The following is a 21,110-nucleotide window of genomic DNA, read 5'->3' as shown; positions in this document are numbered from 1 at the left end:
AATTTGACTGGCTTTTCACCAGAAGAAATCAGGTCACCACTTTTCACCTCGCAGTGTGACTGACTCAGAGCTCATCTTTGTGATGGGCTAATGGTCAGCTTGGCCATTTCTGCATTCTCTAAATGTGCAAATCTTTCTACTGCTATTTCTTTGCAGGAAACGTTTAAAGCCCTGTGTCTGTTTTCTGAGAATTAGTTCAGTTAAAATTAGATACTCTATTTCCTCGATGCACCTACCAGAGAATACTTCACACTACACTGAAATGAAAGAAGAGGGGGTGCCACATGTAGACCCCTGGTTTATGGAAGTGCGAGCTCCATGGGTGATAACCGTGTATGCCTCGGCCAGCTGTTCATAAAACTCACAGCAGCATGCTTCAGTCCTACTTCTGAAGCAGAGGGAGGTGTTTGTAGAATGGTTCTGACTGCAAGTAGAGAGGAGGAGGAGGACAGGTGATGATTACCTTGGGGACATTTCAAGCAGATCGCAAGCGCGCCCCCTATCGCAGACTCACTTTCCTGCTCCCTGGACACCCCCTGTCAGTGTGGCCCTGGGAAGCCAGACTTCGTCCATCCAGGCGCTCCTGTCTTGCCTGTCTAGGTGTAATATGGACGTATCCCACAGCTGTCCTGCCCTCCCTTTCGCAAACATTCCTGTCTCCCCATACACACTCTGAAATTAAACTCCTTCACAGCCCAATATGCTTCTCTTATAAACAAGATTTAGAGAGAATATTTTTTCTTTCACCCAGGAGCAGATTCTACCTGCTCTGTTGATCTCGTGAAGGGCGTTTCCCTCTACCAAAGCAACAAAGCTGACTTTGCTGTCATTAAGTTTTATAAGGTGATGCTGACCCTGTCATGAAGTGTTCTCCTCCAGACTGCTTAACTCATTAACCACAGTCGAGTGTTAACCTTTCCAGACATAAATAATACAGCAGCACCTTGGCCTGAATGGAAGAGAGGAAATGGCCAGGGCTTTACTTTGTTCTTCTCCCTTGGATACTTGCAAACTTCTTTTTCTTCTTGTGTTTGACAAAATGCCAAAACCGTATTTCTCTTTATCTGTGCTGAGAAATTCTTCACCCTGCCCTGAACCCACGCCCTCTGCCATTCAACTTTGCCACATGGGTGGGGTGACTTGACACTGGGCTCAGACACGGGGCACGCTTTGGCCAGAGGAATATTAGCAGACCTGACAGATAGAGGCTGCAAAGGGGTGTGGGCATCAGAGCTTGCATCTCTGCTTTCACCAGGAGAAAGGCAAGCTGAGGCTAGCCCACAGGTCCCAGGAGGAGGCCGAGTGTCACATGGAGCAGACCCCAGTCACCTCAGTCACCACAGACTCATCCAGATAATCTGATAGCCCTGGAGTCTCAGATAGGTGAGTCCAACCAAGGTCGGGGGAGCCACTTAGCTGACCCCCAGTTGATTCCCAAAGTGGGAGCATAAACAGTGGTATATGTGCCTGGGTTTTCATGGTTGTTTGTTAACCAGCACTAGGTCCGTCCTCTCTAAGGCCTGTCCCTCCCTCTGCGCTCTGGACCCAGGCATGCCCCCTTGTCAGGGACCTCTCTAATGATCACCTCCTCTGACACCTATTTCTTGAATGTTTTCTTCCTCATTGGTTGTTTCTCGTCAGCATTTGAATCCTCTCAAGTCCCTCCTATCACTGGGTTCCTAAATAATTGCATTTTGTCCTATTACTCTCTCATCCACTTATCACCTCATTTCTCCTTTCCCTTCACAGGTAGCATCTTGAAAGAGAAGGGTTATGCCTATTCCTGGTTTCCACTTTTCCACCCCCCATTTCACTCTCAACCCACTCTCCCATCACAACACTGAAACTGCTCTTACCCAGGCCACCAATGACCTGCTGGTTATTGAATCTAATGTATACTTTCCCTCCTCCTCTTCACCTACATCCTTAACCACATCCTCATCCTTCTGCTCTCACAGTCCCTCTAGCACCATGCTCTCCTAGGTCTCCTACTTCACTGCTCACCCTCACACTGCTTCTGGGCTTTTCATGCTCATTCCTTCCCTTTGACATTGGTTGGTTCCCTTGGGCTCTAGTCTAGGATATCTTCACCCTTCACCTGGGATCATTTCATCCATATCTCATTGTCTCTATTGCCAACAATAGTCTGATAACTCCCAGATTTCTAAGTCTTCCAAGCTCCTTGTACTGAGCTCCAGATACATACATCTAAGAGTCTATTGGATAGCCCATAGGCAAACATGAAATGTCTAAAATTTAACTCAGTGCTGTCCTCTCTAAACTCCCTCTTTCCCCAGTATTCACTGTCTTGGTGAATAGCACCGTCTTTCCCACCTGGTAACAAATGCCAGATTCCTCGGCACTGTCCTTAGTTTCTCTCTTTCTTCCTTCTTCCACATTCAACTCATTCTCAAGTCTGGTTAATCCTATCTTCCTAATATACCTTCAGTCTGTTTACTTGTCTCTATCCCACGTCAGCTACCTTAGTTAAGGTCACGGTTATCCTTTGACTGATTACTTTACCAGGCTCTTAACTTACCTCCTCTCCTCACCTTTCCCAGCTCTGAGCCATTTTCCATACTGCTACCAACACCATCTTTCTAAAATGGAAATTTGGTAGCATCATTCCCCTTCTTATAAACTTTTAATGGTTCCCATTGCCAGAAATCACAGAAGGCTCTTTCTGATCTGGATCCCAGCTTACCTCTCCAGCTTTACCTCTTAACATACCCTTTCTTGAACAAGTGGAAGCCATAAAGAGCTACCTGCGGTTGCTCAAAGACATCCTATTTTCTCTCTCTTTGCTGCTTTTGTTCCTCTAGCTTCCCTTGCCTAGAACAGCTGACACCCCAGCCTTGCCCTGGCAGGTGGGGTAGGAAGCAAGCCCGTGTCCCCCACGCACTGGCAGTCACCCCTGTCTCTACCACTCAGCCCATCTCCTTGCACGCCGAGGCCTCTTTCCTAGGCTACCATCCATATGTAAGGGCCTTGTGGCAGGGATTGTGTCTTGTTCAACACGCCATCCCTCCCCAGAACCCAACACATTTGGGAACCCAGGAGATGTTCAATTAATGTTGGTTGACTGTGCAACTGAGAAAATAAACTAATATGCACATGAATCATAGACGTCTTACCTGAAAGCTTCTCCACCTTGTGGAGTGAAGACCTTTTAGTTCCTCAAAGATTTCCTCCTCTCGTCCTACCATCCACAAATGCCTTTTGTCCTTATTTTATTGTCCACTATTTTTAAAATAAATTTATTTAATTAATTAATTTATTTTTGGCTGTGTTGGGTCTTCATTGCTGTGCACGGGCTTTCTCTAGTTGCGCATGGGCTTTCTCTAGTTGCGGCGAGTGGGGGCCATTCTTTCTTGCAGTGCGCGGGCTTCTCATTGAGGTGGCTTCTCTTGTTGCGGCGCATGGGCTCTAGCCGCGTGGACTTCAGTAGTTGTGGCTCACGGGCTCCAGAGTGCAGGCTCAGTAGTTGTGGCATGTGGGTTCAGTAGTTGTGGCTCACAGGCTCTAGAGTGCAGGCTCAGTAGTTGTGGCACATGGGCTTAGTTGCTCCGCAGCCTGTGGGATCTTCCTGGACCAGGGCTCGAACCCGTGTCCCCTGCATTGGCAGGCGGATTTTTAACCACTGCACCACCAGGGAAGCCCTATTGGCACTATCTTTAGGTCCCATAAAAATGTCTTCAATTTCTTTTACTAGCTGTCTCAGAGCAATAATCTTCTCCAGTTTCCCCTGTCTCTAATGACTGCCATATGGGGACATGATACACTAATGCTTGCTTCAATAAGCTGGAGTTGTTAAAACAAACTGAACTTCCTGCAGCTCACCTCTCATTTTAAAGGGCCCACTAAAATTGATTCTGTGAAATAGGCTTTTAAAAAATATCTTTCTCAAGGAGAAAATATAAACCAGGGAGGGTTGTTAGTTTGGAAAACACAGGCTTATTTGGAGACCCAGTTTGTTTCACTTGACCACACAGGAGGTAATAATGCCCCTTGGCACAGAGCAGTCTAAACCTGTTTCCATCCACACTAATGGAACCAGAGTTCTCAAAGATTCTGAGAAACAATGACACCAGCTTCAGCTTTGAATGACTTGGGGAGTGACCCAGTTATGACATGTGCACAATTTGTGTGTCTGTGTGATGGCGGTGATGGTGTGTTACACAGCATTATAACACAAACGTTCTTGTTCGTTTGTGCCATGGTTCCTCCAAATTAGTAAACCAGAGTATCACAATTCTGTGTCTAAAAACTTTCCTATGACTGTATGAAATCTGTGGATTATACCAATTTACATACACACATTTTATAATATTTATCATCTAAGCCTTCTATATCTTCTATGACTGTAAACAGTAAATAGCCCCAGACTGAGCACTTTCCTGTGACAGGACTCATGTGGGGTCATGTTGTGAATTGAGGGTCCTGGAATCATCATCAGAAAAGTACTTCAAGGCTGGAACCCAGTTTCAAAATGGGAAAGAAAGGTCTGACTCTCTAACTCCTGTTTGTAGCCTACAAATGACCTTGCTTGTGTCCTTGTGAAACAGAATTTTTTCCTCCTCTCTCCTTTCACTGAGGGGGTTGCATGTAGGGGGTCATTCAGCCAGGTGGTTTCCTTGAACCCTGATCACTTGTGTCCACTGCCAGGACGAAATGTGTTCTCAGAGGCCTGAGAACATAACACAGACAAGGAAAGCAGACAGACAGGCAGAGGAACACGCAGCATGGGGAGCTGGAAGCGCAGTGGGAGCTCAGTGCAGACACAGCCCCTGGCAAGGTACTTGGAGGAGAGCTCACAGTGGTGATCTGGGGCTATAAAATGTCAATTGGTTTTTTAGGTGGTGAGATATATATATATATATATTTTTTATGTCAGTTCTATTTCTTTTCTTTAAACAGAGAAACTAAACTTTTGTGGTGTCCATAGGGTGATTCAAAAACTGTGGAAAATCATGTTATGCAGTAGAGAGAACTGCTGAAATGAGAAAATATGGACTATAGCAGAAGAGCAGAAATGAGACTTAGTAATGGGTCCATTCGACAGTCAGCCACAGGCTTCCAGCCGTGGGCCTAGCAAGCACATTACCTCCCCCAGTGCCCTGGGATACCCGGTCTGTTTTCCTAACCTCTGCCAGACCTTTTGGTTTTGGTCTGAAGAAGTAGAGTTCAAATGTGTGCAAAGCTCTGGATGTTTTCTCTCCAGCTATAAAAGTCCTAAGAATGCAGACAGTGGCTTCCCATGGCTTTAAAAATGTAGTGGAGTCTCCAAACTCTCATGATTACACACCCCTCTCAGTTTAAAAATGTGTATATATTTATTAATACATTGTAAGCATGTGCTCATCTACTAATATAATGTGCACATGGTAAAGCATATACAAAACATGGAAGCTAAGCAATGTATGAGATAAATGTACAAGCAGAAGTTCTAACATAGTATTTTCTTCCCACACTATAGGAGATTGCCTCTCTGCCTCCTGTGTGGTGAGCGTGTGTCCCAGCCAAGAGGAAAGATCACTTCAACTACTCACACGCAGGCCTACAGACAACAGAAGGAGGATCAAGAGACGGAGAAGCTGGTAAGTTCTTCAGAGATGGGATTTATGAATACGGAGATGTGGACTTCCATTTCTGGAGATACACTGGACTAGAAATCCTGAAATCCTCTCCACTCCCAAATAAACAAACACATAGCAACAAAGTAAAAGGCTGAATAAAATGTTTCAAAAATTCAGAACCCTTAGGGCAGTGGTGAAAGACTCACAATGTAAAAATAAAGTGGCCATGGAAGATAGCAGCTGCCCTCAAGGGTTTTGACCCCCATCATCCATTCTAGTGCCTCGAGTTTCCTGGCCATATTGGGGAGGTGGAGAGTCAGAAGGGCAGGGACCCCCTACATGCTACACCCTCAGCAAAAGGATACAGGGAAAAAATTCTGCTTCACAAGGGCACAAACTTGTCTTGTCTCTGCCTTGGCCCTTGGAAAAAGAAAAATCTCTCCCAAATATGTGCATCCACTGGCCTGTTCCCATGCAGGTTTGCAGCTGGAATTCACACTATCCGTAAATACCGAAAAGTGCTGAGATTGATTAATGAGAAATTAGTTCAAAGCGGTCCAGTGTTGAAAGCACCGCTGGCAGATGGCAGAAGCAAGTACAAATGTTCTCTAGAGGAACATACGTCAACCCCAGGCTCCTAGGATTTTCATAGATAAGGGCCTGAGAACAGGAGGGTGTGGAGGAGAGAGAAGGCCAAATACAGATTTAAGAGGGGCTCCTGGGCCTCCCTGGTGGCGCAGTGGTTGAGAGTCTGCCTGCCAATGCAGGGGACACGGGTTTGTGCCCCGGTCCGGGAAGATCCCACATGCCGCGGAGCGGATAGGCCTGTGAGCCATGGCCGCTGAGCCTGCGCGTCCAGAGCCTGTGCTCCGCAACGGGAGAGGCCACAGCAGTGAGAGGCCCGCGTACCGCAAAAAAAAAAAAAAAAAAAAAAAAAGAAAGAAAAAAAGAGGAGCTCCTGAGAGAGATAACACAGAAAATGGGATGAGGCAATATTTGAAGAATAAAGGCTGAGGATTTTCCAGATTTGGAATTGCAACAAACCCCAAGCAGGATAATAAAAAGAAATCCACATATTGACACACCGCTGTAGTGAAACTGCTTTTAAACCAAAGGCAAAGAGCAGGTATTAAAAACAGCCAGAGAGAAAACTCAGATCATAGGAACAACAGCTGATGGACATTTTAGCCCCTCAGTAGCAACAACAGGAGCCAGAAAGGGGAGGGATGCTAGCTCCAAAAGGCTGAGAATCGAGAACAGTCCACCCTGTGAAAACATCTTTTGAGAATACAGGAAAAGAAAAAACACTTTCAGACAAATGTCAGGAGAGATCACCACCAACAGAACCTTCTTAAAGAATCTTCTCTTGTCTCTGAGACATCCCTCCTCATTCTCAGAGAACATTTCTACGTTACAACACTGGTCCTGAGAAGCATCAGGAGTGATTTCTACAGAAGATGGTCTCCTCCCCTCACCCAACCCCTCTCCTGCTGGTTCCCATGTGCTCAGAGCTACCTGGACCGGTTGGGTGCATTTCTTCTCTCCCTTCTCTTCTCACATTGTTGAACTCACACTGGGAGCTTCTGACAAGTTGTTCTTTGCCTTTAACGAATGGGCTCTCTGCACCAGATGTTAGAAATTAGGTTTCGCCCAGACATCAGCAAATCTCAGATCCGAGGCACTGCCTGAGCTCCCAACAAGGCAAGGGCAGAAAGTCCTGCTCAGCTGACACAAGAAACACTAATGACCTTTGTTTTCCAACCAGCCCGATATTCATCCCCATTCACAGTAGTTAAATTTACTCATCACCATTTGGTATTTGGGCTACCCTAATAGCACTGACAGGTAAAGAGAAAGGGAAGCAGTAGGGGAAACGCTAGGAGGTGTAATGAAAACGGAGTGCTAATATCTCTGCCCATCAAAGCCCCATTCACTGTGGCTCTGAGTGCAGCTCATGAAGCAGAGCTGCCAGCTGGAAAGGAGCAGGCAGAACACGTGCCAGGGCGGGCTTGTGCTCGTCCTCGAGGCCGTGAGCACAGATGCCACTCCCTGCCCTCCTCACGGCCCAGCTGCCTGGGCAGCCCATGGACCAGCCATGCCAGTGGGTTAAGTGCCTCATGAAGCCAGAACTCTGGCTGGTCCTCGGCACATCCCCCCCGAGAGGAGTGGTGGTGCTGAAGGGACCTCACTCCTGGATGGAATCCCTCGGGCTGTGCAGAGAGGACTGGCTTTTCTCAGGGGCTTTGACCATCCATGAAGGCAACGCTGACCTCAGGAGATGGAACAAGGGTGCTGACGGAGGCTCATGCAGAAGCCAATAAGGCAAGCAAACCTGAAGCATCTGAGTGATTTTATGATTTCCCCATAATACCACCATTCCATTGTCCTACGCAGAGAATAGAAGCTCAGGCGTGATGCCCAGCTCATTTTATTCTTAGAACTAACTTGGTGAGGCAGAGATTATCAGCATCCTTACTTTATAAATGGAGGATGCTGAGGGGAGAAGTCAAGGGACCAAGGCCCTGTGGCTGGTAAGCTCAGGGCTCTAGTCCTTTGTATGCAAAGTCAGAGCTTTATCCGACAAAGATGGTGCTCTTAGCCTGAGATGTTATGCCAGTGCCTATACAGTAGCATTAGTCAGTGTTACCTGAGCTCTTCCTGTGTGCAAGGAACAGCTCTAAGGGTTTACACGTGTTAACCCATCTAATCCTCACAGTTGCCCCAGGGAGTAGGTACTATTTTTATTCCTATTCTACAAAATTAGAACACTATAGGCCCAGAGAGGTTTTTTCTTGCCCAAGGTCATAGGGCTGGTAGAGTCGCTGGGATCAAACCCTCCAGAGCCTTTGTTCCTAATCCCCTTTATACAGACCATATTTTTTCACTCCCCCTTCCTTTCTCCTCCATCCCTCTGCTCTCTCTTTCCTTCTGTCTCTAAATAAGGGCCCAGTAAGTCCTGAAATGATAAATCAATACAAAGAAAACGTTAATGGCTTTTCCTTTAATACCTACTGCTGTTTCTTCATCTAGAAGGGGTCTTTGGCTGGTTTTTCTGAGGAGGGAAGGATCAGCATTAAGGCATCTGCATCTTGAAACCAACAGCACGAGGCATTGCAGGCTGGCCGGGACTTAACCCAGGGCTTGGCAGTGTCAGCCAGGGACGGAGCTAATGAACCACAGCTCCATCTCTGTGACCCAACCCAGGGCACAGTGTCCTGGGCTGGCATCCACAAATATGCCCAGGTGCAAAGCCCCTGCTGTCTTCTCTGCAGCCTGAACCAGGTTATGTTCTGGAAAGGCTAGCAGAGCAGGCCTGCCCTTGCTCTCCTCACCACACCTCCCCAGAAAGCAGGTGGGCAAGTTGGCCAGCAGAAGAGGTGACTGCCCTGCAGCTGTCACACATGAGGTGTATTAAACTGCAGAGCACCAGAGCTTTGCTTGTGACTGGTCGGTCCCCAGCAGCCTGCCTTTGTCATCCGTGTCACTGTGTCGCTGCCACAGCTTTATTAGGATGCAGTGACACCTTGTAATTGCTCCTTTGTGGAGGCCCATTGACTGGACCATATGTCTTAGGAGTCTCTGTCAGTAGATCTATTGTATATTAATTACCTCTGCTTTGGATTCTGCAAACACTGCCAGGCCAGTCATGGGTAGAAAAGGTATCTTCAGTGACAAAGATACAGAGGAAGGGACAGGTCCAGGCTTGTGGGCCTTAAAGTTTATACAATTATGAGGGCCCTCTTCAAGAAAAAGAACACAACATTATGAATATGAAATGTCTAGGCCCTCATGGGGGACCTATGTGTGTTGGAAGGTGGGTACTGATGATTAAATTTTATTAGTTTCATGGTAAGAGTATATCTTATATCAGGTGACTGACAGATGTATGGAAGCAAGGGTTGCCTTTTGAGTAGTCTTCTGCCATGGCTTGTTTGGGGGCCTATTCATGGAAGTTGGTCTTCCTCTTTACCACTCAGCAAAGGAGAAGAATGTCGGAGAAAGAAGGAGAGGCAACTCTCAATTCCACTTCACTAAAGAGAAAAGTCAAGTCATCCATAGATTTTTCCAGCCAACAGGGCACAAGGCACAGGTGCAGAGAGAGTGAAGAAAACAGAAATGTCCTGAGAGTGACACATAGGATCTTGCTCCTAAAACTCATCAAGAAAGGAATCAACACTATTTTGGAGACAGCAGTGGGAGGGCTAAAGTAATGAACTAAAATACCTTTCACTCACCCCACTAACCAGTCTCACTGCTGTCAATAGGTAGGGTCATTCCTATGTTGGCTATTTTCTATTTGTTCCCACCCAGCCCCCCAACATTGCCCGCTCTCTGTCCATCTCTACCCTGCTGTTTGCCCAAAGGCTACCCCTCAGGCTGCATCACCCAGGTTCCCTTGCCCTCTGGCCTACAGTTGGTCTTGGTCAATGGGAAGCACCAGCAGGAGATCAGAAGGTGAGAGGAGAGAGAGAGACTGGAGTATTTCTTCCCTGTTCTCTCCCTGCATCAGTACCATAGTTCTGGCAGGGGCCAAGCAGTCATGCCTCCATGACCACAGGTCTCTGGGCTCTGGTCACAGGCCTAGAGCTGGCAATGGCTTCCCACTGTTAGTGGTTTCTGGGAGCCTCAACACGCAAGGACTGTCCCACAAGGCCTCTTATGAAAAGAAGGCATGAAGAAAGGAGGAAAGAGAAAGGGACACAGAAACAGGGAAACAGGCAGAGAGCAAGACAGAGAAAGAGAGAAACATACTTGAAATGATTAAATGAGAAACTCTGTTCCTTTGCTAAACCCAGGCTGCCCTTTCCAGTCAGGATTTCTGAAAGATCTTTGAAACAGAACCTAATGTAAAAGGTTGACGATTTGTAAAAGCAGCAGCGATTTCCATGGGGAGATAAAGGGGAAGGAGAGCACCACATGGTCTTGAAAGGAAGCCTGTTATTTTGAAGTTGGAAGTGATGCTAAGGATGGCCCTTAGACAGGAACATTTCTCTCAAGTCTTTAGAAACTGATGAAGAGTGAATCATAAAGCAAAGGATCCACTTCCCTTTGGCTGCTGGAGGGTCAGAACAATCTGGGCCAGAAGAGAGTGCTGGAGGCCTGAGATCTTGACCACCCTAACCCCAGTTAGTCATGGACCTTGAAGAAATTCCTGAACTCCCAGCGACTCCATTTCCTTTCCTGTGAGATGGGATAGATGATGTCTACACCACCCAGGGATGCAGCATGCATGAAAGATTCAACAAACGTCACATCAAGTAAGTGCAAAGCACCATACCAGAGCTAGGTTTGTTAGTTTGTTTGTTTAAATAAGTTGGTATATGGTATACCATGTATGGTATATGGTCCAAGAATAGCTGTTATTATAATTTTACCAGCATGTTGGAGAGTATAGCAACGACAGTCTCAGCAAGAAACAGAATTCAATGAGGACATGCTGATAAAGAGCCTTCTTAAAGGTACGGACAGGGTCAAGGGAAACAGCAGGCACGCTGAGGAACCCAGAAGCCGTTACTACCTCTAGGCTTGCCATGGACAAAGGGTCACTTGGGGTCACTCTGAACAAGGAACTCAGCTCTACTTCAAAAAAACCCAAGGGGGTAGGAGGTGGAAAATGCCACTGCACATACCTTTTGGTTGTTTTCCCTTAAACCCTCTTTTGGAAGTAGGTGAATGTAACTCTTATAAATCAACTAACCTAACAGATAAAGATACTTACCAACAAAACAAAATTTGGTAAATTTTATCCCAGAATAATTTGTCCAGGCTTCTGTAAATAACAAACATTTTGGCTTATTAAAGAATATAAACTCAATTAAAGAGGGTTGTGTCTTTTTTTGTTTGTTTTTGAAACTTAAATCAATGGTTAGATAAATATATCTTAAGAGGAGCCCTGCTTCCCTGGTGGCGCAGTGGTTGAGAGTCCGCCTGCCGATGCAGGGGCCACAGGTTCGTGCTCCGGTCTGGGAAGATCCCACATGCCACGGAGCGGCTGGGCCCGTGAGCCATGGCTGCTGAGCCTGCGCGTCCGGAGCCTGTACTCTTCAACAGGAGAGGCCAGAACAGTGAGAGGCCCATGTACCGCAAAAAAAAAAAAATTCCATATGACAATCAAAAAAAAAGAGAAGCCCTGGCCTGCAGCTCTCCCACTGACCAATAGCTCTTGCCTTTAGTGATGGGTCCATTTGCCCACTGACCACTACCCCATTATCTGTTCCCCATCCTAGCTCTTATTCAGCCTTTAAGAAAGGAGGCCCAGTGATCCAACTGGAGTTTCAGGTTGCTGATTGAGTTAAAGGTGGGATAGAAGCTCTGACTCACTTTTTTATAAACTTTCTTTTATCCACTTCATAATCTTTCTCTCACTACACATGCCCTTGCCACTGCCTAGAGAAAGACTCAACAACTGTATTTCGTCTAGGAATTTTATGCAGAACAAAGCCCTTCTCGTTGGCCCGTTTGTGCATCAAGCTTTTTCCATAATATGAAATTGATTCCCAAGAACTGCACCTAAAACATAACTTGCTATTGATTATCTTCCTGCATTAGAGAAGAGCCAAAAGATGTCAAAATCTTATGACCAAGAGAAGTAAAATGAGCAGATGCCCCTTGCTCTGGATCATTACTTTCTTTACCCTGCTTGGGGATTCTGTAAACCACCAAAAATAAGCAGTGTAAAAACAAAGTAACGGTGGGGCAGCAAAGCTAACCATAAAAGGGCCACTCAACTCTGCATACCCCAATCTGTCAGTCTCTTCACAATTCCATGCCTTGAGCAGAACACCTGACCAAAAATCTTTCTCCAGGCTAAAATTCTATACCTGCTGGGAAGTCAGATGATGAAAACAAAAGGGAAGATAATTGGGTGAGAGCTCTATTTGAGTTACAAAATATCGGAGATGGGTTGTCTCAGCCTAACTCAGTATAAAGAATACAACTTTATTATGCAGCATCTTTCACTCTTTATCCAAAATGCCTTTCAGGGCAAAATTATTTGTGATTTGGACAACTGAAGAATTTCATCCAGAGAAGACACTAAAGTCTTTAGTTGAGACTTGAAATGAACTAGAGGTTCAATGAGGCACAGATATAATCCTCTTGAAGAGGATCTAAACAAATCCTGCTGCCCCAGCCTCAGGACATCGTGCATGGGAACCCACCTTGACTATCCAGTTGGTTTCCCATCTTCTGCTATGGATCAGCCTATCTTCCCTCTAGCTCTTGCTACACTCATCTGAACTGCCCTCTGGTCTCACAGTTCAGGTCATTCAGACTCCAGGAAACTTTAGGATAGTTTAGGAACTGCCCTACTGATGTTCTTCTCAGGAAACAGAAAGCCAAGACATCTGCTACAAATGAGGGGATGGAAACTAGGAATAGTGATGGGGTAGAGCGACTGAAGAGAGTGGAGATATTTAAATGAGTCATTATGGAACCAGACCAAAAAGTTTCAGGTATAAGGGGTTGGTGTTTTTAACTCATAAGGATGACACCATGTTCGGCTTTCATGGGCACCACTAAGCAGCAGGACTTGAAGAAGTGGGTGGTTGGATTTACCCAGAGTTGGGATTGTCAGGGTGCTGATTCTCAGTGGAGGGGTGACAGCTCAGGAGGCACGGAGGGTATTGGGAAGAGCCTTAGTGAAGTGACTACCGGTGAAAAACATATTGGTAGCAAAGGAGGGAAAGCCAGAAAGCACTGATGGACTGGGATGCCCAGAAGAGTCAGGAACTGGAGATCTTGAAGGATGGAAGAGCATGTCTGGTGGGACTGGTGATATGTGGGAGAAGTAGAGAAATGGCCAAGAGTGGAAATTCCAAGTTTAAGGCAGGATGAAGGGAAAGGGAGGGGTGTGGCCTGGTTCAGGGTGTGGCCATGGCAGTTATTGGACAAGATAGAGGGGAAGAGAGGAGTGAGGGGTCTGGACTGAGCTGTTAGATGACCTGTCCTTGTGGACTTTGAGGTCAATTAGCCTAATGTCAGGAAACAGATTTTGCCAGAGAACATGGAGCTGCTAAAGCAGTGCTGTAATCAGAGCCCAGGCCTGTGGACTACCATTTTTTTGTGTGTATTCTCCAAGCACTGCCCACCCCTCCTGGTAACCACCATGCTGGAAACATCTCACAACGAAGAAAGCTTCACGAAGCCTCACTTAGATCTCTAATTCCAGGTGTCAGGATGACAGCCCCTTCCCTGCTAAGGAAAACCCTGGGATTGAGAATCCTGGCTCCCAATCAACCTCCTCATACTGGCATAAGTCCTTAAAAGTACCTACCTAGAGGTTAGATGGAAAAAAAAGATGAAATGGACAAAAATACAAAAAAAGGTGAGGGTCTCGATTATTTTCTCCTGATTTAGGTCTTGGCTCCTCTACAACGTTGTGTCTGAGCTGGAGATGTAGTAAGTGCCAGCCCTCAGGTAGATCAACTCTTCTCTCTTTTCACCTCCCGGTCTTCTCTGTCTAGGGAGGGTTCTGGGAAGGGAAGAGCTATTACTTGATGAATCAAAACTAATATTCTTATGTAACTGTTTCTCTTGTTCTTGCCTGGCCTCTGAACGATTCTATGTCAAAATGTGCTTTTTGCATCCTTGCCATACTATCCCCAAGCAACATGGGATCAGAAACTAAGCACCCAATTTAGTTCCAAGTTAGAACTTTTGGTGTCCAATCATGGTGAAAGGTTTTGGTACATATTCAAAAGTCAATTACCACCATCACACACACACACACACACACACACACACACAATGGAAAGAATTGGAAAAGTGTTTCTTTTAAAAATGAAAATTTCCTAAATATCCTCTTAAAATGAAAATTTAGCTACCAAGACACACCTAAAAGCCAAAACGAAGGGACACTGTGAGTCACACTACCTCCCTGGGCTTTCATTTTCTCATCTGTTTAAATAACTAACTAGCTTTTATGGACCCCAAAGAACTTTGTTCACAGGGAAATAGAAAAGGTCTGGTTTAGCTTGATTTTTTTCCTTAGAGACACTGATAGAAATCCTGCACCAGTGTTGTTCCTCTTCACCTCATCTTTTTTTTTTTTCTTTCCTTGCATCTCACATCTTAGCAGAGAGCTTATCTTTACTATTTCTCAAATCTTCCATATTATCCTCATGATGGTTTTGTAACTCTATTCACTGCATTGAAGTTTGGAATACGTTTTCTTGAAAGATAACACCCAAAGCCAAATTCTTATAAAAGACTGTCGCTTCGGTTTGAAGAGTAGAAATGAGTTGGCAGCAAAGATAAGGCCTTCCCTTCACGTTAAAACCGAAGAGCTCTGAAATCTTTAAGAAGCCCAGTTATTAACTGCATACTTCACTGACAATGCCAAAATATATATGTTATACTTTACAGTAAAGAAATATCACCTTTAGCAAAAGACAGGGACAAAAATTCCATTTAATCATCATTTATACGAGAACTTGGAGTCCCAGCATGACTTATCCCTTATTGCTTCAAACATTGTCATTTATTCCCAGCTTGGTTCAATTCCCTTGTTCTGAATGCCTTCCTTTACTGAAATTGATCTTTGTTAATACCAGGCATAATGTGTTCTCCATCTCTTAAAGGAAACCAATGGATTCCTACCATGACAGGAGATAACTGGGAATCTATATACTCCGGACACCAATTCCCCATCAATATACTGAAATGTCTTTCCTTTAAAAATAACAGCCCTGCATGAATTTGATCACTTTCCCAAATTAGTGTAATTGATGCACCCTGAGGCCTTAATGATTCAGAAAGTGCATGCTCAAGGGATATTTAAATAGCCATTTTGTAGGGAGATAAAATGTGGGCCAATTCACTGAATACACATTCCCTGAGTTAGGTAATGCTCAGAGCTTGGCGGAGGGCTGGCCAATGTGTCAGGAAGGCTGCTTTTAAATAACACAGAGGGCAAATGTCTTCGTACACACATGATCTTGTCCTTTTTTGGGCCTTCAGTGAAAGATGCAAAAGACTGTATATTTGAGGACATAACCATTATTACAGTAGAAATTATTAAACTAGTTGCCTCCAAAACTGAGATGAACCTCAGTTGTCTAGGCTGCAAAATTGGGATGATAATAATAATTTCTACTTTCCAGGGGTTATTTGCTGATGTTGAATCTAAATGAGGAGCCAAGGCATTCTTGAGCTTGCAAAATAGCTCTGAGAGTCTCTGGAACTTCTTCCTACACATATCCTCACTTTCTCCAGTGCGGGAGTGCTGCTCATGGTGGCTATTATGGGAATGCTGAATAAATGAATACATGAAGGAGTAAAATCCTCCACCAACATCTCATAGGCATGCTCCAGCTGCATATTAGCTAGGAGGAATTGGCTGCATTACTGTCAGCTAAAAGGTAGCAAGTATACTTCTACTCATCATTTCTAAGCCCTTGGCAGACATAATCAATCATAGCATTCTTCCCAAATATGACCTTCGAAATATTTCTCAAGACGATGTTCCAGGCAGCCACTACCAATTGTTCAGGGTTAACGCCAGAGATAAAATCCATTTGAAATCTCCAAAGCTATCCACATAATTGCCAGGGCATAAAGGCTCCCCCTGAACTGACGTTTGAATCATTGATTCATCACAGCTGCCATCATGGATAGTCAGGACTGCCCTCAGCACTACCAGTTTACACTGTGGGTGGAAAAGGCTGGGAAAGCAAAGTCTACTTAAGGGCAGACCATGCTTTCTGCCAAAGGGCCCTGCAGAGGGACTTCTTATTTGGTTTGCCTCTGCCTGGCAGTCCTTGACCCCGCCCACCCCACTTTCCTTCTCAAGCAAAGAAGCCCTGCAGTCTCTAGCCTTCCTGGTCTTGGTCCAGAACCCACCCCCACTCCTCCAGAAGTTAAGCAGGTTAATAACAACCCCCACTCTTGTTCTTCACTTGTGTGTCAATAACTCATTCTCTGTGTAGCTTCTGACTTCATTTGGCCTCTGAGACCTTGCTCCTTGCTGCTCAGAATCTTGCCTGAATCCCTAACCCTCTGATGCCTACTTGTCTGTTCCCAGTCACCTGGATATTTTGCCTGTAGTCCTGATGACCTCTGGAAGCATCAGGCACATCATGCTGGATGCTTCTCAAGGTTGTCAGCCTTTACTGGGGAAAGAGCCAACATTTATTGCCTGCTTTTTTGGTGCCAGTTTCTTCAAATCCATTACCTAATTTAATTTTCAAAACAAAGCCAGGAGGTTGATATAGCATCCTTGTAACCTGTATGGGGGTGGGTGGGAGGGGACTGGAGATTTAGAAACATTAAATAACGTGCCTGAGGTCACAGAGCTGGTAGATGGCAGAGCTGGGGTTCAAGATTTGACCCTAGAATCTGGACACTGCCCATTCACAACACTGCCTCCTGAATTGATGTGTACACGGCTGGGCTTTTGGGGGCTGCACATTATAGGGAAGGTAACTCTTTCCTACTCTCCCTTCCCCATCACCTCTAGCCCCAGCTCTACTCGTCAATACAGGCTCATGTGACTCATGTGAGGAGAGGGAGAAATAGCAGACTTCTTTGGATACAGGAAACCCAACGCAGTGATTTGTGGCATGGGGACTGATAATTAACTAAATAGGATCCTTTTCAATGAGACAATCTCACTTGTTTTTATTGCCACATTAAAATGTGAATCTTAATCAAAATGAGAACATAATTCTTACTGGAGGATTCTGAAGTTTAAAACAATATATTTAAAGAGAAGTCTTTATTGAAGGCCATAAACATTTTTGCATGCCAGAGGGGAAATATTACCATTAAGCTAGCTCTAGTTTAGTGATTTGGTAAATGAATAGATGGGTCCCAGCAGGATTCTTGGGGGGCAGTCATTAAGACCCCCATATCCATGAGCAACATCCTATATGTTTCTCCCTCAGGGTGCTCCTGACATTTGGGGCAAGATATCTTCATTTTAGAGGACTGTTTTGTGCATTGCAGGACATTTATATCTCTGGGAACAGATCTCTTCTCTTTGCCCAAAATACTTCAATGCATTTTCTAAAGAACTCATAGAGGAGGTACTCCTTCCTACATGGAGCACCAGAACAGGAGTCGGGAAACCAAAGGTAAGTCTTCTTTTCTCCAAGCTCCAGTTGTTCCCTCTGTACACAGAGGGGAGTGCCAGCTACTTCTGTCTTACCTGTGATTTTTCAGAACAAGAGAACAAGAGAGAGTTGTCAGAGGAAGAAGAATACAGGGATGAAGTTTTCCAAAGGATATCTTTTTTATAAAATGACCCTTATACAAATATAAAATGAACATATGTTATTATTAATGATGAAACTAGTAAGATGTTACAACTGTTCAGAGGAGGACTCCAAAAAGCACATTTATAGACCATCAAGAATGCTGAAATATAACTGAATCACTTTACTGTACACTTGAAACTAACATAACATTGTAAATCAACTATATTTCAATAAAAAGAAAAAAGGAATGCTGACATAAATACAGAAAGATACAAACTGGTCAATATCTACAGGGCAGCAATCAACTGCCTCTCTGCTAGACAGAGTTTGCATTTCTGTAGGCAAGAATCACTTGCATTACTTACTACCAGTATTCCACATCTTGACAGAGTTGTAAAATAGCTTTAGACAAAGAAAGATGAATCAGAAGGGTGGTATAAACAGGACACCCAGCAATCAATTTTGTCTATTTCCAAAGTCTTCCACAGTTTTTCCTGACAAGATGGTTAGATGTGATGGATGTCCCTAAGTGGGAACTCTGTGTCCTGCCCCTACTCCCAACTAAGCAAAGGGTGGGGCAACATAAACACCAGAAGATTTGGGGACCTGGGGGGTCAACAGCATATGTGCCAGGATTCCCTCTGGTTCTCTGGAAGGAGACAAGGTCCACCAACATTTTCTCATAGGCCATAGCTGGAGATATGCAGAGATGGTATAGAAATGGCTTCACAGGATCTCTTTACACTTAGAAAAAAATGTCAACTCCTTATCATAGCCTATCTGATCTGGTCACGCCCACCTCTCTCCTGTGACTCTCTCCAATCTCTCTTCCTTCAGCCTCTTTCAGTCCACCACAAAGGCCAAACTCATCCCTATTTTGGAGACTTTGTGCTTTTGTTTCTTCCTATCGAAAATCCATTCCTCCAAAATTTTGCATGGCTGCTTCCTTCTCATCATTCTGTTCCAACTCAAATTCCATGCCTTAGAAAGATCTTCCCCACCTCTGGCTCCCTCCACAGCACCCCACATCGTCCCTTTTCATTTATTTTGTTTTCATGTCTATGACCTGGCTCCCCTTTCTAGAATATAATCTCTCAAGGCAGGACTCTCAGACTTGGGCACTGCCCTCTCAGTACCTGGGTTATGTTGATGCTCCATGGATATTTTCACATCACCAAGGTGCTCAGGCAGCCGAGCTGAGGCAGCCTATTGTTCTCTCTTGTGGCTAAGAGTAGCACAGGTGTGATACTTGGATCTGGCCTCTTAACAGGGACAAGATGTCCTTGATAGATTTAGTATGAATTGTAATTGCTGAGAACCAAGAAAGAAGGTGGGCATTTTAGGAAATAACAGCTTGGCTAGGCACCTCCACAGTGCAGCTCCTGATGCCTCAAAATTATGTTAGCCCCCTAGGCATACAGCCCATGCCAAGGAAAGTGGGGGAAGGAAATAACCCTGAAGTAACTGAGTTGATCCTGAATTGGTGAGATTGTGTTTTCTGATGCCATGTAGAATGGAACTCAAGAGAGTTAAAGAGAAATTTTAAAATTATGCTTTGGACATCTGAGATGTATGGCCTAAAACTATTTTACCTGCTGCATAAACAATTCCCTAGGCTAATCAAAACGTTGTTAGGTCATGAGTGTTGCATATTAATGTGAATAAAAGGCCACAAGTGTCAGAGGAGAAAGTTGACATTTTGCTTTCACTAACCTAGCCAGTTGTTCTCTGCCCTCTTGAGCTGGATATTCTGTGTCTTACCACATTTATTTGCTTTGCCAGTATAGAGAAGGCCATGGAGGGAAAGAGGTGGGTGATGGGGAGAAAAAAGGGTGTCCCTGAGGATTACCAAAGGAACTCTGAGGACATCCACTCATGCTTTCAACACATATTGTTTAAATGCTTGCCTGTGTCAAGCACTATTCCAGATGCTTGAGACATAGCAGAGAACAAAATAGGCAATCAGCTCTGCCCTTGTGAATCTTAGATTCTAGCAGAGGAAGAGGATAATAAGTGATAAGTAAATAATAAACAAGTAAATTACATTACAGGTTAGAAAGACATGAGTGCTTAGAAAAAGAAGAAAGCCGATCAGGATACAGAGGATCAGGAGTGGGAGGTGAAGGGCAGAGCAGGTAGAGGTATTAAATGATGTGGTCTGGAGAGACCTCACCTGAGTAAAGACTGAAGGAAGTGAGGAAGGTTCCCAAGCATCAGGTTGAGGGAATAACTAGATGGATGGCCTTGGGTGCTGGGGTGGTGCTGTGTTTGTTTAAACACAAGGACAGGGAGAAGGCCAATGTGTCCAGAGCTGGTAAGGGTGGGGACAGTGGGGGGAGTGGAGTCAGGCAGTTAATAGGGGCTGGATTGTGAAGGATTTTATAGGCTTTCATTCTGAAAGAGATGGGGGATGTCTTCATCTCCTGTGGCTGCAGTATAGCAAATTACCAGAAACTTGATAACTGAAAACACCAGAAATTTATTTGCTCACGGTTCCGGGGATCAGAAGTAAAAATTCAGTTTGCCAGGCTGAAGTCAAGGCGTCAGCATAGCTGTGCTCCACAGAGCTCTAGGGGATCATGTGTTCCTTGCCTCTTCCAGCTGCAGGTGCTGCATCACTCCAATCTCTGCCTTGTGGCCACATTGCCTTCCCTTTCGTTTGTTGGCAAATCTCCTTCTGCCTCCCCTGAATCACACATGTGATTGTATTTAGGGCCCACCCAAATAACCCAGGATGTTCTCTCCACCTCAAGATCCTTAATTATATCAACAAAGGCCCACCTTTTTTGGCCATATAAGGCGACTCTCACAGGTTCCAGAGATTAGAACATGGATATTCTTTGGGGGACCACAGGGACCATTGTGGGGTTTTGAGCAAACCTAATCTGATTTACCTTTTACAAAGACGAAAGGATCCCTTTGGTAGTGGGGGACAGTATAGAAGCAGGAAGAATATAACAGCAGGGAGGTTATTAGAGTCCAGGTGGGGTGATAGTGGCTTAATTCAGGGTGTTAGCAGTGAAGATGGTAAGAAATGATCAGTTTGTGACTCTATTTTGAAAGTAGAACCAAGAGAACCCACTAAAAAGTTAGATATGGGGTGTAAAAGAAAGACAGGAGTCAAAGGTGACTTCAAAGTTTGGGGCCTGCGTAACTAGAAAAATGGAGTTGCCATTGACTGAGAAAGTTAGGGCTGTCAGAGGAGCAGGTTCAAAGGAGAAGAATGGTAGTACATTTTGGACAAGTTAAGTTTGAGGTAGAGATGCCAAGTAGGCAGTTGCATATGCTAGTCTGGAGTTCAGGAGTGAGGTCTGGGTTGGAGATCTATAGATGGTAT

General features: G+C 44.9%; 1 long non-coding RNA gene across 2 annotated transcripts in view; it reads left to right on the top strand.

Annotated features, from left to right (window-relative positions):
- LOC132489097 (uncharacterized) overlaps positions 1-21,110 on the top strand; it is a 42,081-nt gene that overhangs the window by 4,260 nt on the left and 16,711 nt on the right. The window contains exons 2-5 of one of the 2 annotated variants that reach the window (XR_009531841.1): positions 5,477-5,597; positions 13,747-13,902; positions 17,523-17,650; positions 17,739-17,782. This is a non-coding gene — a long non-coding RNA (uncharacterized LOC132489097). Of the gene's footprint in view, positions 1-5,476; positions 5,598-13,746; positions 13,903-17,522; positions 17,651-17,738; positions 17,783-21,110 lie in introns of those variants that run through there. The other variant, XR_009531840.1, reaches the window with a different exon arrangement.

This window comes from Mesoplodon densirostris, chromosome 4 (assembly GCF_025265405.1).
Source record: "Mesoplodon densirostris isolate mMesDen1 chromosome 4, mMesDen1 primary haplotype, whole genome shotgun sequence".
NCBI classification, from domain to species: domain Eukaryota; kingdom Metazoa; phylum Chordata; class Mammalia; order Artiodactyla; family Ziphiidae; genus Mesoplodon; species Mesoplodon densirostris.
The sequence above is the reverse complement of the archived record's forward strand: the minus strand, read 5'-3'. Positions and strand labels throughout refer to the sequence as shown.